Source organism: Lytechinus variegatus, chromosome 1 (genome assembly GCF_018143015.1).
Source record: "Lytechinus variegatus isolate NC3 chromosome 1, Lvar_3.0, whole genome shotgun sequence".
Taxonomy (NCBI): Eukaryota; Metazoa; Echinodermata; class Echinoidea; order Temnopleuroida; family Toxopneustidae; genus Lytechinus; species Lytechinus variegatus.
The window spans coordinates 23,507,549-23,524,065 of record NC_054740.1 but is presented as its reverse complement, the minus strand read 5'-3'; positions in this window follow the sequence as shown (position 1 = coordinate 23,524,065).

The following is a 16,517-nucleotide window of genomic DNA, read 5'->3' as shown; positions in this document are numbered from 1 at the left end:
AGCAATATTTCGGAAAACAATCTCCCGATACCTGTGGAGAATTTTTTTCGAGGCAAAAGAAGGTTGCTACCCATGTTATAACTACAAAATCTAGCTTAATCTGAGCTGTCACCAACATTTTTTAAATTTGAGTTACAAGGTTTTACCAACTCAGCCACAATATGGAATTAGCCCAATTTAGGACATTCTTATAATTTTATCACAGGATTCAGGGTGATCATTCAACTGTCAGAATATTGATAAAAATGTTGATAATGCATTAAAGATATCCACCAAAGGGTGCTAGTATTAACATCATCATCGTCTTGTTTTCATTTGCAATTTTCTTGATTGTATCATATTCATCATCATTACCAATATAATAACATGTCAACATCTTCAGAAGATCTCACTGAAATCCTTTCATCTCCTGAGAAAGGGTGATGATGATATACATGTTTTTATGGTGAAATCATTCCTGACTTATAATCTACCTGGATGATAGAATAATGTTTTTTTGTTCCGAACACTACGAAGATTAACAGAATTAGGGTGTATAAAGCTTTCGTCATTGATTGTGGATAGTTTATCTCATTACTCAACATTCTTACATGACTTATGTACCCTAAGACTCCATGGGCAGACAGCATTAACAGGGAAGATCACATGCATACAAATATGTTTATCAGACAAAACATGACAGATAACTGTGATAGAACGACGCTAATTGAGGATAACAAATGCCGACATCCTGATGTCAATGTAGAACAGTAATCGACCCTTGACCCAAAAAAGAGGCTTAATGGTGCTTAATTGACTTATTGGGAAAGTCATTTGTTAGTTACTGACCCCATTAGCTCTTTCATGTAGGCCGACTGTGATGTTGAGATGGGGAGATGGTTAAGGAAGATAAAAAAGACGGTCCCTTTACGAGCGGTCTCTTCAGAAAAGAGCAAGATAAATGTATCAACGGCTTACAGTTTTATCAGAGATCATATCTAATTCCTCTTCCTTGCATCGACATTGAGATTACTAGCCTCTGCGAAATAAGGTTACATGTAAATGTAGTTCTAGGTTAATGATACTTTTAAAATGTTAGAGATGCATTAACTGCTTACATGAAGATTATCATATGTTAGAGGCAAAAAGACTCGATCTTTATACTTCATGCATATTTGTAACACCCTTCTGGCATTGGAAAGCGTGTGGTTCATATCAGAGACGGGACAAGTTTAGTACAGAATGTGGAAAAAAATGAGAATAATGAATTGCAGTAATCATCCAAATTCAAAGAAAATATAACAGACTTGACTGAAACTAAGAGTAGATCCTTCACGGAGCATACTTGTGTGTGACTACAATACAAGCTACATGTAGGAAGTTACATAATAAAAACAGAGGATCCAGCCCTGGTCACGTTTTGAAGTAAATAATCATATCTGATTGATACACCTGTGAATTTTTATTAAAAAACTCAATCACACAAACAAACACTTGAAAAAAAATATTATCATTTAAGAAAATGGAGTGTTTTCTGAATTACATATACAAAAAATATAAAGGTAGAGTGATGACTATTACCAAACCCCAATCCAACAAATGTGGAAATAAATGATAGCCTAAACAAAGTATTCTCAAGATATTGAGAGCTTAATATTATATGAAAGCCATGCAGTGTTGTAAAAAGCTACAAAAGCTGATCACATGATCCTACTATGTCTGCAATTACAGTTTGTTCACATAAATGGTTGCCTACTTTTATGTAGGAAGCACTGCAAAATGTCATGTTGAATTTACTGCCAAGTGGTAGGCAGGTGGATGGTATTAATGTCTCGCCCCCTATTATCCCGTGTTTGCACGACGATGGATGACGGTATGTCATTATGCACAGACATAATGAACATTTCAGGAATAATAAAATGCAGAAGCGATAACACAATATGGATAATGAACTGTCATCTATCTAAAATTTTGATTACTATTGTAAAATGCACGAGTGGATGAAAAGAATGAATGAGAAGGTGAAAAAACGGAGGTAGAGAAAAGGAAAAAAATATGTGATAAGTGGATGGATGGGAAAACGAAAGATATGCAGTGATGCCAACAGCCTAAAAGAAGAAAATAAGCATGAAAGAAATAGTCCTGGATAAATGAAAGAAAGAGGGATTAAAAATAAGGAAAGGAGAGGGGGGAGGAGCATGAAAAAGAGGAAGAGGAAAAGAAGGAGCAGGAAGAAGAAGAAGAAGGAGAAGAAGAGGGAGAACAAGGAGGAGAAAAAGAAGGGGAAGAAGAGAAAGAAGAAGAAAAGGAAGAAGAAGAAGAGGGAGAGGAAGAAGAAGAAGAGGAAGAAGAAGAAGAGGAAGAAGAAGAAGGAGGAGAGAAGAAGTAGAAGAAGAAGATAGTCAATGTGCCTATGTATAGTACACACTACTGGTCAAACTTGTCAGAGAGTCTAACAAGATGCTTCTTAAAACACACCTTGGAAGGATGTCAACATGGAGACATTACATTACTGTCAATATCATCAAATATTCATCCTTTCAAATCAATTATTGAACCGGACTAAATTGCTTGACACCATATCGATGCATGCCCAGAGACACTCATGTATATTTCCGTCCCGAAAGGAATAAAAAAAAGATACCGAAATGCAGTCCTGTTGGAAAGATACATGATTCGCGCAGGTGGATGTTAGGAACTTCGGGAGCTACAAAAAATGAGCATATTATACCAAAGGAAAAAAAAATCTATTCTAAACAAAAACTGGGAATGAATACCTAAAAGCTTACTAAAATATATGTGTATAAAAACGACAGTTCACGTTTCTATGTTACATAATGACTCAATACTGCTAATGTCATTACATGCGCCATGAATATTTTGCCCTTATTTTGTTATCTGTATGATCCCTGAAAGTTATGTGTTGCTGATTACCTATATTGTCAGATCTATGCATCTATTAAAAACATGAATATCATTTTGATCCTTGCATAAAATTTATACAATAATGTTAGATCAAGACTCCATCTAGGCAAAACATCATGGCAGCATTTTCATGAAGAGTTTTGTCAGCGATTTCCCCTAACTAATTTGCCCCAGGCCAATCAGAAACAAGGAATTCAGTAGCTTTAAACTGGGCCCCATTACACAAAATCTACTAATTATGGTAACTTTGTCATGCAGTGGTAACTTTCATGGAATCCTTGATTTTGATTGGCTGTTGATCAGGGTTACCATGGTAGTTACCATTGGATGGCAAAGTTACCATGATAGTATTTTTTATGCAATGGGGCCCTGTCACTGCATATTTGTTAATATAAACAAGTTTTATGAAACAAGCTCTTGGAAGAAATGATGCTGATGATACTAGGTGATAGGGCTGCGGCAAACAGCATCTTTCTGGCCAATCTCTGCATGGCCCTATTATCGCTTCCTCTGGTTTTAATATACTCCGGCTTGGAAATCATGAATAATTCACCTAGACCCTGGCAATGCGACGATTCGACAGGTGATAGAGAGGGGCTTGATGATATGCTTTGAGGGCTCTAACGTTGCCACCGACAGGCAGCGCAAGGGTAAGGGCACGGCCGAGATATTCATGGAATTGCAAATGGATCGAGGTTTGCTTTCTTGTGGTTGGGTATGTGCATGGTTCTTGTGCGGTGACACGACCCTTTGCTCTGCCAACAATTGCTCCAGGCTTTATTTCGTCCAAGATATCGGGTTAGGGTTGGGAGAAGGTTCAAATCCCAGCCATAGCATATTTTTCTTCAGCAAGAAATCTTTCCACATTGTGCTGCACTCAACCCAGGTGGTGGAAATGGGTACCCGGCAGGAGTAATTCCTTGAATGTACTGAGCGCTGAAAGGCAACTCGGCTAAAGACAGTAATAATAATAACAATGTGCCTCGGAATAGATTATTTCTGGATAGATGGCACAATTTAAATGCTTATTATTACTATTAATATTGCAATAGGATTCACGCTAGATTTGGGATAGGGTATAGTTTTAAATCCAGCGTTAAGGTTGGTCATTCCCTTAATGTGTGGAATTTACAGTGGAGCAACTGTCACTGGAGCAAACATCATGGAACCCTTCAAGCAACGGCTATCAAAGAACTGAATTTCTTTGACAGAGCTGTATTAGTTCAAGTTTTCAAATTACCATGCTATATTTTAGAATTCTTATCAAAACCATCTTGAGATTATCTATGATGATTAAGATGTGAAAAAAGCATATTTGGGTTGGAGTAGTCATCTTGATTGCAATCCCAAGTAATCATATTTGGATATTTTGCAAACCACCAAGCTACTTCAAACATTAAGTTTATAAAAGCAATAGGAAATCTTAAAAGCTGACAACTTCGTCTAAACATTGCCAACCCCCTGTTTCGGAGCCATTAAAAGAAGTTTCTGAGTAATGCAAATACCAATAGCTTGCACCTCCCATATCTCAAATAGCAATATTTATAATTACTGAGTGTCCCTATTCTCTCTGACTCTTTCCATCTCTCTCTCTCTCTCTCTCTCTCTCTCTCCTTCTCTTCACGCAACCCCTAAATTCTGATTTCTCAATAAACATGCAAATCTCCATCTGTCCCCCGATTTACGCTTGAGGGTTTTCGGTAGAACTAACATTTTACGACTTGGGAATTCTTAAAAACAACACATGCAATCTTGCCTACCAAAGGCAGCATAATTATCTGGAAACATCTAGGGGAAATTTACCACCTCATTTTTCATTCGAACTTAAACAAAATACTTATTTCAATAAAAAATATGATGATACCCAATAACTTTCACATATATATAAACATATGTCTAGTTTTTATTCCAATGACCTACAGAAATCAGAACAAAACTAACCTGTATCATGTAGTAATGATATTTCATAATTGATAAAAAATTCTTTCAATAAAATAAGCCTATAAATTTCATACTTTATTTCTTAACTTCATATCTTATCTCTTAACTTTTGTTCATCACGTAAACAATATACATGTACAAAAACGACTCTCTTACAGCATAAAAACCAGGTTGTGATGAAAAAAAAACCAGAAGTAATCCCTAAAATGGCAATGCTGCATAATCTGCACTTTGCACACAAAGTCTTTGTTTGTTTAGACCTCCATCGTAAAATAAAAAGTAACTTTCGAACATGGCATTTAGATCGGACATGCCCTGTGCAAGAGACAGCGCCGTATCTTCCCGAGCATTAAAACATGTTATTTTTCACTCTTTTGCACCTTTTCTTCACAGACAGGTGACCGCTCCGGTAGTTTTTACATTACATGCATGGGTAAGAAATACGTCAGATCTTCCTTTTGAGGGGGGGTCCTATGGACAACCGGCAGGGCAGTGACACGACTCCCCAACTAAAAAACACAAACCTCATACAAGGCGAATGCTCTGTGATCATACACGCCCTTTGACGGGCACGCATGTTAAGCTGTCTGGTGACATTCTCCAATTGTGAATAATACATAGGAGGCCCCCCCAAGAGAAATAAGGATAAAATGGAAACCCAAACCGACAGACAGATACATGGACGATAGGAGATGTAGAGATTGAAAAAAACTGAGGGACAGAGAGAGATGGGAAAGTTGCCGAAGTTTAGATTCGAGGTTGATCCTCATTTTAGCTGAACGATTCATAGTTACATATCTCCATATGAATGTTGAACCATCTTTATATTTCCATTTTGACTTGTGTATCCTAAAGTTCTACAAACAGCATTTATCTTACATCGAAGATTTGATTCAATATCTTCAAGACAAAACTTACAGAGATTTAACCATTTACAAGAATTCATTTCAAATGCTTACATTATATCCTGGGACATATGAAGGAAAACATTATTGTACTACATGCCTTTAAATAAGTTTTCTTTTAATTAAATGATCAGGGAAAATAAAACGTAGATTAACTTTGTAACTAACCAAACTTAGCTTTCTTGAAGTTGAACTAAGTTTCCTCGAAAATAAATGGTCAATGAAAATAAATATAGATAACATTTGTAACAAAGCTCCAGTGAACTACAGAGAAGCTTTAATTGTGAGAATAAAATGCCAATGAATTTCAGTTATCAAAAGTCCTGAAAATAATAACGCAAAAACATGCACACATGCCTACACAAAATTATCTCTATTCCAACCCCCTCTCATTCAACCCATTCAAATTATTTTCATTTGTAAATATCAAATCCCATTTGATGTACATAATGAAAGCAAATCATCCATTACTTCTCTAATCCAATTGGACTACAATTTTCTAAATATACCTCCCAGCACAATACGACCATGAATCAAGAAAGGGAGGATTGGTAAACCGGCTGCGACGAACACGATGACCGGAATAAAAAATGGATCCATCATGACAGAAAAACCATCCCTGTCATATAATGACCATAACAGAAGATTGGGTAATCACTCTGACAGAGAGCTATTGGATAATTACTGCTGTGATGTATTCTTTCCCTCCATTGAAAACAGACCTTTTCTTAATGAGAAACAATATTATTTGAACCAAGCCTCAGGTGACGTACGGTAATCGAGGTATAAAACTTTCGCTCCCAAGAAGGCCCTTTCGGATGGACAATGAGAAGGGTAGAGAAGGTTGTAGGCTTGCTAGAGGTCAATAAGTCAACATCTTGATTAGATAAACAGAGGTTGATAGCTTGGATTCATGTTTACAGAGGATCGCGAAGATTCATTAATAAATAAAGCTGCTTCGGGCCTTCAACTCACAAGGCCTGTAGCATGTCAATTAAAGGTAAATGCCAGTTGTGGTTAACAATATCAAAATGAGTTCATACAGAATCCAATGAAATGACCACCAAAGTGTCTGTTTGTATTAGAAATAAAAAAATATGTTCCAAAGGATTCTGGAAGAAATTGTGTAATTGCTGAGAAATTACCAACTAAGCACAGGATTCGGGTCAAGCGTCGGGCCGACATTCAGAGCAATAATAATACAGTGTCCCACGTGCGCTTATTTGTGTTGTTGATCTTCAGCTTGAACATTTTTCAGCGTAGATTTCAAGATTTCACAAAGTTCAGTTTATGTAACTGTACCAGATCTAGATCCTCGATGATACAATTAAGCCTGGTTTTACAGACTTTCTTATGAAATCAGTGTTTACTGCAACTACTGGTATTTCTCGTTGTGATAGAATCATCTTGGCTCATAGGTGACATTGAAGCATATTTTCTCTGTCATTAAAAAAACTTAAATTCATCTCATCTATACTCGTCTTTTTATATTTCTTGTGTGCTTCGAAATAGAATATTTCTAGATAGATGGCAATATATGTAAATGCCTATTATTGTTACTTTCATTGTTGTTGCTGTTTTTATCATCATCATCAACATCATTGCTACGTCTACTATTACTACTACTTCTACTGCTGCTGCTAGTACTACTGTTATCATTATAATAATTATTTTCTATAAAATAAAAGTAAAATTACGTGCACAAAGCGATTTTACTATTTATGTGCTGTGACCCTTTCCTTTAATCATGTTTAATATTGATCAACAAAAAACACTCAATTATTATGAAAGGATTTCACTGGATATGATTTCATTACTTTTCAACATATTTCCCCCTAACAGTGCCATCTATCTCTATGAGTCTCTCAATTTAACAGGTCAAACAGCTACAGTAAAACATTCAATCTTGATTTCCAATTAACATGCAATTCCCCAGGGGTATGTTTTCTCCCCCTTTCCTTTTTTTTAGTATTTGAAGGCTCCCCATTGCTCCCTATTGTTCAAATCTTCTTCCGCTTTCTTTTTCTTCCTTTCTTTCTTCCACCCTACATCTTTTCCTCTTTTCTCTTCTTCTCCCTGCTGTACTTTTAGACATCTGCCTTGCATACACCTGGTAAACAACACAGCGAAAATGAATATGTTAGTTAATTATACCGTCGTTCCCTGGGGGTTGGGGTATTGTAATTGTAAATCAACCCTTATCCAATCATCTTCGTTGTGATTATTCCTCTAGAATTTCATAGGGAAATGCACCATACTTTCGCATCCATCAAAACCACATAATCTCCTTCATCAGCTTCATGGGTTACATTTGCCCCTCAAGCACCGCAGATCTATCCCGATCTACGACTCAGATGCATAACAGGGGATATTTAACAACATTCTGAATAATATACTGTCTGTATACCCGCGAGCACCTCATCGCAGATTCGCATTTTATCACTTGATTAGCTAATATTAACCCGTCTCTTACCACGTTCCCCTCAGTCAGACATGTATCCTGCAGTCGTACGATGTCTCCGGGGCTGTATGGTCTCTGGACACACCTATTCCTAGTATGAGCGAGCCATGCACTCGTGAATCTGAGCCTGGGTAATTTATACACACTTGTCATACATTAATGCATCCAAAGTACTGTCGTTACCCCCTTGGTCGCAAACCTACTATGGGCAGAGAGGGAGAGTGTGCTGAAGATTTGGCAACGGCGTCTGAAGGGCTCAGGTGCGTAGCTCACGCACTCGGGGCCATAATTTATGCTCCCTCGTGAAACAGTCCGGCAGGTAGGCTTAGCAGTAAATTTCACCCCCAAGCATTACGAGCACCATCATTGGAATGGCAACGAGCAAAATCTCCCATTACTCAAAATAATATAGGGCCCTCCTAAGGATCGCAATCAAGGTACTGAGGTTCTCTCTCAGATATAAATCACTAAATCAACTTTGGGAATTTATTACCATCCAGAAAACTATATTAAAACAGTGTTTAAATTTTCTAGAGACCTAAGCCTTTGGTAACCTTTCGGGAATCATTATCATTACCATAGTTTTCGTAATCACATAGTTGAATGGGCATTAAAATTTGTTGAATATTCATCATAATCGATGTCACATAGCATATATAAACATTGCATATCTTTGCAACATTAGATGGGTAATGCTACCATATGGTCTGTGAAGAGTTTTCAGCATTTGTGGTGTTTCCAACTGGTGTTAGCATTCTGTTACCACAGTACTTCAAATAAATCAAATACATTTCCAAAGCAATTTTAATCTTGGTATGGTATGAAATGTTGTCATTTAATGTGCTTTCATGTTTTTTTTCTTTCCCATTGAATTCTAGATGCAGGTTCGTAAATGTGTTTGCTTAAATTGCCATTTGAGTTTACATTGACGAGAAAAAAATGAATAGAAGACAAACAGCCAAATAAATTATCATGACATACATGTACCCTTCCATAGTTGAATACAGACCCCTACCCTTCCCCTCTCTCTCTCTCTCTCTCACACACACAATTTGACTGTATCTTTATCATAAAAAGGGGATTAAACATCAAGAGTAGCTCAATACATTGTAATTTGGTTATTCATTTATCTCCCCATCTGAATGGCTCACCAGCTCCAGCCAACACCGAATCTGTGCTGAAAGCGATGCCATTCGCTCAGTTGATTTCATTACTCTAAATTCATCCATATTCAACGCAGTTGCCAATCACGTTATTGCCGTTGCAGAATTTTTTGACAAAAAGTCTGAAAGGAAAATTGGTTAAGTGGTCTCGCAGGAGAGCGAAGAAGTACCTGGAATTTTCTAGCGCCAACAACCATTATCACCCGCAAACACAACACGGCTCCCATATCAATATTTGAGAAGCAATTAAAATCTGAAATCTGCAGTAATCATGCCACTTGCAAATCATGATGCAGTTGTCTCTACATAAATGAATTATTAATTGTGATCATCGCTGTTCTAGGTTTTCACTGCTTTTTCCAGTCTCTCTCTCTCTCTCTGCTATATTTCTTCATTAGATATAATCCCTGTGTATATATTCAAAGTCATATGACATCAGCTTTCAAGGGGAGAGGATTGTTATTTGCTGACTTCAGATTTCAAGAAAAACATTGAAAATACCTGTGAGAAAGACTTCTTGGGAAGGGGGGCAACAAATGCGATGCACATGTACCCGGGAGAAATTCTTTGGTCTAGCCAACTAAATTGTCAGTCCAGGGAATGTGAGATAGTGACTTTACCAGAAGGCGATTTCCAGGGACACGACATAATGTCTGCAGGTTATGATTCCTCATTCTACTCTGGGCAATCGTCATCGTCTGTAACATGTTAAGCGTCCAAACGGTGTAAAATTCCCTCATGAAAACTGACGCAAGTCAAGACAATGAAGTGACAAGAATAAAAATGTACCATTCAAGAAGGATTTTACACCATTTTTCACCACACCAAAAAAGAAGTTTCAATTCAACTCACCCGGGAAAACATGGACAGACATGCCTATCAAACATCATTTGTCTTGGTACATGAATTTCCAAGGGAAGATACCCAATGAACTAAATCCTTAAGATCCTTTATTAGTATAGGATACCTAGGCAATGGAAAGCTTTGCACTCATGAATACAAATCCAACAGACAAAGAAGAAAGCTAACCTTTATACTATCACCACAAATAGTGGGGCGAGATGAAACAATCTGCAAATCAGATGCACGAATACTCCTCTGAACCTGGTCGATACCTCACCAACCCTCTGTGACTATCAAATCATTACATGTTTCATGTAGATTTTGCAAATAGTCGGTGATGATAACCATGAAATATAGATCGATAGCGGGAGGGAGCCACCACACCAGGGGGTCTGTATGCTTCCCAAGCTTAATCATTTCAAGCAGATTTAGAACTTGGCCAACGGAAAGAGCCTTTTACATTTTCTTTTTCCCCATTCGTCGATATTGATGAGGGAGCCTAATGACCTCGCACTGAATCGGTGCCGTGAAATCCGCATGGCCTTGCTGTGTCTGCGGTCTGGCGCGGGTGACCGAAAAATGATTTGAAACGGATGTGGATTACGACAGGGAGAAGGCCACGGGTGCATACGCTGGAAATTCCGCTGCCTTTCCCATTTTTTTAGATTTCACCCATTCCATTTGTTCATTCCTTGGGTGAAAGAGATTGAGGGAAGTTAAAAGGATGATTTTTTTTTCCTCTTGCAAGATCGGTGAGTGGGGTACGTCTCCATCTTTAATTCCATTCATCATGGTGGCCAGACGCGGTGCCAACATTCTGACGTTTGCAATGAGCGATTCGAGCGATCAGACGCAACTTAATGATCAGCGATATCATGGGGGCATTCAAAAACCGATGAGTTAAATGAGTTCTTGACGATGGGGGCGGGTCGTTATGGACTACAAGTGGTACTCTTTTGAAGTCAAAGCATTATATACACAGAGCCTTGTGTTTTGATTAGATCAAGGAGATCTCTCCTTGATTTGATATTCTGTCCGTGTTCTCACGACTGAAGAAGTGGCTCATAGGGGATTCACAGTCAAGGACACGACTACAGAATGCATAAAAATATAGGGGAAAAACTACCCCCCCCCCCACCACCTAGAATTAAAAATAGGATAGGGCAGACATTTCCAAAGCAAAATAGATCTTCAAGGAGCACAAAGCAATGTCTCATTAAATCTGCTAAATCAAGAGTGTCGTCGGATGTCTCACCAAAAGAACTGGGGCATCAACAAGTTGCTCGTGGTAAAGTGTCCATCTCGCTCGACTGGGCTCAAAGAAGTCTCAACAGCCGGCCTCCCCCTTCTGCAATTGCCAATTTGAGGAATCGAAGGGGTATTGCCGAACGAGGGCCTCTCAACGTCTATGCCCGTACCAGACAGAGACGTCTTAAGTAATACTTCTTTCAGTAGATGACATCATATTCTTCTCCCCCTCGGATTGCCTGGTTAGCTTGGTAACTCGCTGGCAAAGATGATACGATTTGATAAAGGTCATGATAAACATTGAATGAGATCGTCTTGTATATAGGATAGGTTGTCTGTATTCCATGTGGGATGAGGAGGCAATATTTAATAGTACGTGTTTATACTTTGAATATGAGGGTCTGTATGCAGTCATATCAAGGCAATGTAATGTCTTTAGAATAGGCTGTTGTGACAATAGAAGGAGGGAGATAAGTCAACCCCAAAAGAAACATTTATTTCAGTTATTTTGAAAAAGCTATTCATTTTCAATTTCTTAGGAATACATATCCCTCTTTTTCTTATAATGTAAAGTATGACAACAGTTACCCCCTATCAACAAATAAATTACTTTTTTTCTCTTTCACTCTCTCCATCCCCTTCTACTCCTTCCCCTTCCCACCCCTCTCTCTCTCTCTCTCCCTCTATTTCACTAACTCCAAACCTCCCCCTTCCCACTTTAATTTTCATTTTACTAACTCTTTTACATATCCCCACTGTTGTACTCAATGTCTCTCTGGCAAGTCTAATACTTCTACATCTTCATTAGATGTCAATTAAAACTTTAAAAAAAAAATGATTATCAATATATTTGTAAACCTTCATTAGACAAAGTGATGAAGAAGCTTCAACAATATTGCCTTGATAACCTAATTTACAGACAATTTCTTTAGAAGAGCCAGTGCACAGGCAACATTATTATCTAATTGATATCAAACTTCATAAACCAAGGTATGTTAGAATGGATCCTACTGAATATCAAGGGAAAAAAAGGTTAAGATTTAAAACAAATTCATTTCATAAGTCTACAAACATTACATATCGCATGTGAGACCATCTACTGCATACTCATCCGAGACCAAATAATAAAACTATGCCCCGTCCCTGACATCATAACCCTCATATGCAGGGAACATAAATGCACTCACATTCATTTATTCAATAAGCCCCTATACAGGGTAATATTCATTGACATTTTGTCCATCTCGCCCAGAGAATGGTAATAACACAAGATGCGCATGTACGCAGGGAGGGGAGAACCAGGCGCTTCTAATTCAATCTTGGCTAATAAAAACAGTCTGACAGGGGTATTTCTAAAGAAAAGTCATCTTGTACTCTTTATGAAAATGTGTGTGTGTTTGTTATGTGGGCACCAACGTGAGGTACCTCGTTCTCTACAAGTCTGCAACATGTCTTGGATAAAGCTTGTTGGTCGTGGGATGGAGAGAAATGGAGATGGAAAGAGAGATATAGTGGAGGAAAGAGAGGAAGAGGGGGATATGGATAGAAAGAGAGATAGAGAAAAGGAGAGACGATGAGCAGAAAGAAAAGAAAGATGGAGAGAAAGAGAGAGAGATTAACATGTTATATACTCGAGAGGTAGAGTGGAGAATAAAAGGGTGAAAGAGAAAGGGAGAGCAACACTTCGCGAATTATCAAACAAACAGTGAAAGATGAAACAGGAGAAGATAAAAGAAGAACGAAGGGGGGGGCAGGATATGAAATTGAGAAAGCGAGAGAGATGAAGAGGGGGGGGTATACAGGGGCAGAAATGAAAGAAAAGAAAAAGATAGATAGTATTAAGAGCTTAGAGACACAAAAGCATTTTATGAAAGATAATGACAAATAAAGTAAAAGACGAGATAGAGAACATGTAGGAAAAATAGAAATTGAACGGGGAAATTAAGAGAAAGGGAAAGAGAAGAATACGACAAATGTTGAAAAGGGAAACGAGATGGAGACTGCACAGACGAGAAAGGAGGAACAAAATTAGAGAAAAGACCTTGAAGATGGGCCACGTCCTCTGACGTCAATTTATCTCTGCTTCTATCGATAGCGAGATGCGGCGATGATAAAGAAAGAGACATAGAGATAAAGTGGAGATATTTGATTGGCTAAACTGAGCAGCAAGGATGAGTCATCCTCGGTGCTACACCGCACTCTCCAATTGGGTGTGCTCCATGTTGGCTTGCTGTCTGTACATGTAACGCATGTTTTGATTGGCTGGTTAGGGGCAAAGGTGCTGTTTAGAGGTGAATAAGAAAGGGGGAAATATAACGCTGCAGGAGTTTGTTTAGAGAACTCATGCCTGGTTGGAGTAGGGTATGGTGGAATCGCAAAGATGAGGGGGGGTTTCATCAAAGATCTGTTAGCTTTATTTCCAGCCCTGGGTACTTAGGCTGAATGCTTTTAGTCCTGTGAAGCAGAAATTCGATTTTGGGGTAAAATGCACTATATCGGACAGGCAGTGTGCTTTGGGTGATAGAAGATTTCAGGTCAGATTTATCACAAAAGATGGCGACTAGATAAACAGATTTCACGATGCATGTTAATGGGGTATATGGAGAAGAGTTCAACTATAATATAAACAGAAAGACCACCATCTAACACCATCAACCATGATAGTGGAAGTAGCGAAAGAAGTAGCAAGAGGTTGCTGCATCGGTAATGACACTGGGCCTTATCAGTAAAAGAGTTAAGAGTTAAAAGTTAAAAGTTTTTAACAAGGGTTTGAACAAGGGTTTTGGTGCAGTAGTATCAAGAAGATGTGATATCTTTTTGGTAGTATAAACCCATCCTCTACACCAACCCCATCCTATCCTACCTTCACAAACCTCAGGAGCCCTAGCTTGGGAGGGGATATAAAGAACTATTGCACCAAAAAAAATATCAGAGGTAAGCTTTTATCTAATAATGGCGGAATCCTCCTGCTCCCCTCCCCCTCCTCCCATGCGCCCACCCTCCCTAATATATCCACATTTAATATAGGGGTGCACGTCCACTCTCCATGTCAAGAAAGGTTTGGGCAGAGCCCTGCCATGGGAGGTGATATAAAGAATTATTGCACCCCCCAAAAAAACAAAAAAAAAACAGAAGTAAGTTTTTTCTATGATGTTGGTGGAATCCTCCTGATTCCCCACCCTCCCTGGTTTATCTACTTTTTACAAAATTTTAGGATTAAAATAAGTGTGCATGTAGAATCTATACATCAGATAGGTTTGGGCCGCGAGCCCTGTCTTGGGAGGTGATATCAGGAACCATCGCACCAAAAAAAATCAGAGCTAAGCTTTTATCTGATGCTGGCAGAAACCTCCTGTCCAGACTATTACCTTGGCTTTAATCAAGAATGCCAATAAGTAGCCGGATCATGAAATGGATACACCCAGGCATCCATACGCCAAGCTCAGCTGAACTTCTACATTTCCACTCTCGGGAGGGTAGATGGAATACGTAATCGTCACTGGATGCGGCTCTCCTCGGCCAAAGCTTCATTAGCAGACCGCGGTTAAGTATAAACAAGGCCTAGCCATGCCATCTTTAGGTGTCGGGTAACGGGATTAATGATGTTTAGGCGTGTTAGTGATGGGTAGAGCAAGGGGAGAGGTCTGATCATTGGCTGCTTTTAAACCCACCCAATCGCAAAGGTATCAGGTATTTTGCCCGTTATTTGAAAGCAAATTATGCCTGCATGTATCAAGCATCCTCAAAAGAACATAAATAGGTCTGCAAAATCAGAAGATGCTTGTAAAAAATCATGAGAACTTAGGCATTAATATCTGCAAAGTCATGGAGCTGTTTGCAAAGACGAGGTAAATTAAAAGAAATTTTGATGTGATGCAAGAAGAACACGGATCACTACAAGAATGTAGGCCTATATCTTGTTATAGGCTCATATAGGAGAACTTAAATGGTTTATAAAGGCATGCATGAATGCAAGAATAATTCTGAGGAGTGTATAAGTTCTCATAATTCACAGGTGGTTTTTTATTGGGTAGGTGTAAAAGAAACTCCTTGGATACCTGCCATTTCATGTAGCATCTTCTCTGTCCTGACAGCTACCGAGCCTGGCCTCCCTTGGGGTGTTCTAATGAAGGAGAGCTTCATTTAGAAGAACACTTATATAAAGCTTCACCGATGACAGGTCCAGAGGAACTGCCATTCTTCTCTTGCAGGTGTGTTGGGACTGCATCTGTGAATCCCTACATGTACCACTTGACATGCTGTACACTGGGCCTATCTATTGGACATGCTTAGAGCCATATTCACACCAAAGGCTACAAAAATTTATGATGAGGCCCGGTATTCAATTCAATTATTCAACCATGAATTCTAAGTATTTTACTCAGTTTTCTACTAAAGTAAAATACTTTAAAATCAAAGTTATTCTCTTGCCTTTTTCAGCAAAGTAATTTTGCTTAAATCCTAGTCAGCACCCTTACTGACTGACTCGATTGTCTGGCTTGCATGCAGTTTTGCACATTTAGATAAGCATAGTTATTAATGCTGCGCACAGGTGGTTAAATACCTGTACATGGCAGAAAATTTGGCTTAGACGTCATCACATCGCTATGGTTATTAGTGAGTATTTTGCTTAATTTTGGCTCGATAAAGCAAAACTTCAGAATCGATCTGCATACAAGTACAAGTAGTTTGCTTTAACAGTGAAAAACATGCTTAGAAATTTATTTCGTACATCTGTGCTTTCAACTCAATAACAGGGCCCTGTCTTACAAAGAGTTGTGATCGATCCGATCAACCACAACTATGGAAAGCCAGAACGCCAACATCTAAAATGCATGTTTGTTCAAAATATTTTCTAGATATGATGTATATTCATACGTTCATTGTTTTCTTACAAATTCAGTGTGCTTCTGTTCTTTTCAAAGGACATTGTGCAAAGTTCAGGAGGAAAAAATTATGACATTGATGGATTTCCATACAGTTGAGGTTGATCTGATCAATCATAACTGTTTGTGAGACAGAATCCTGCTCGGATATGAATTATCTCTGACA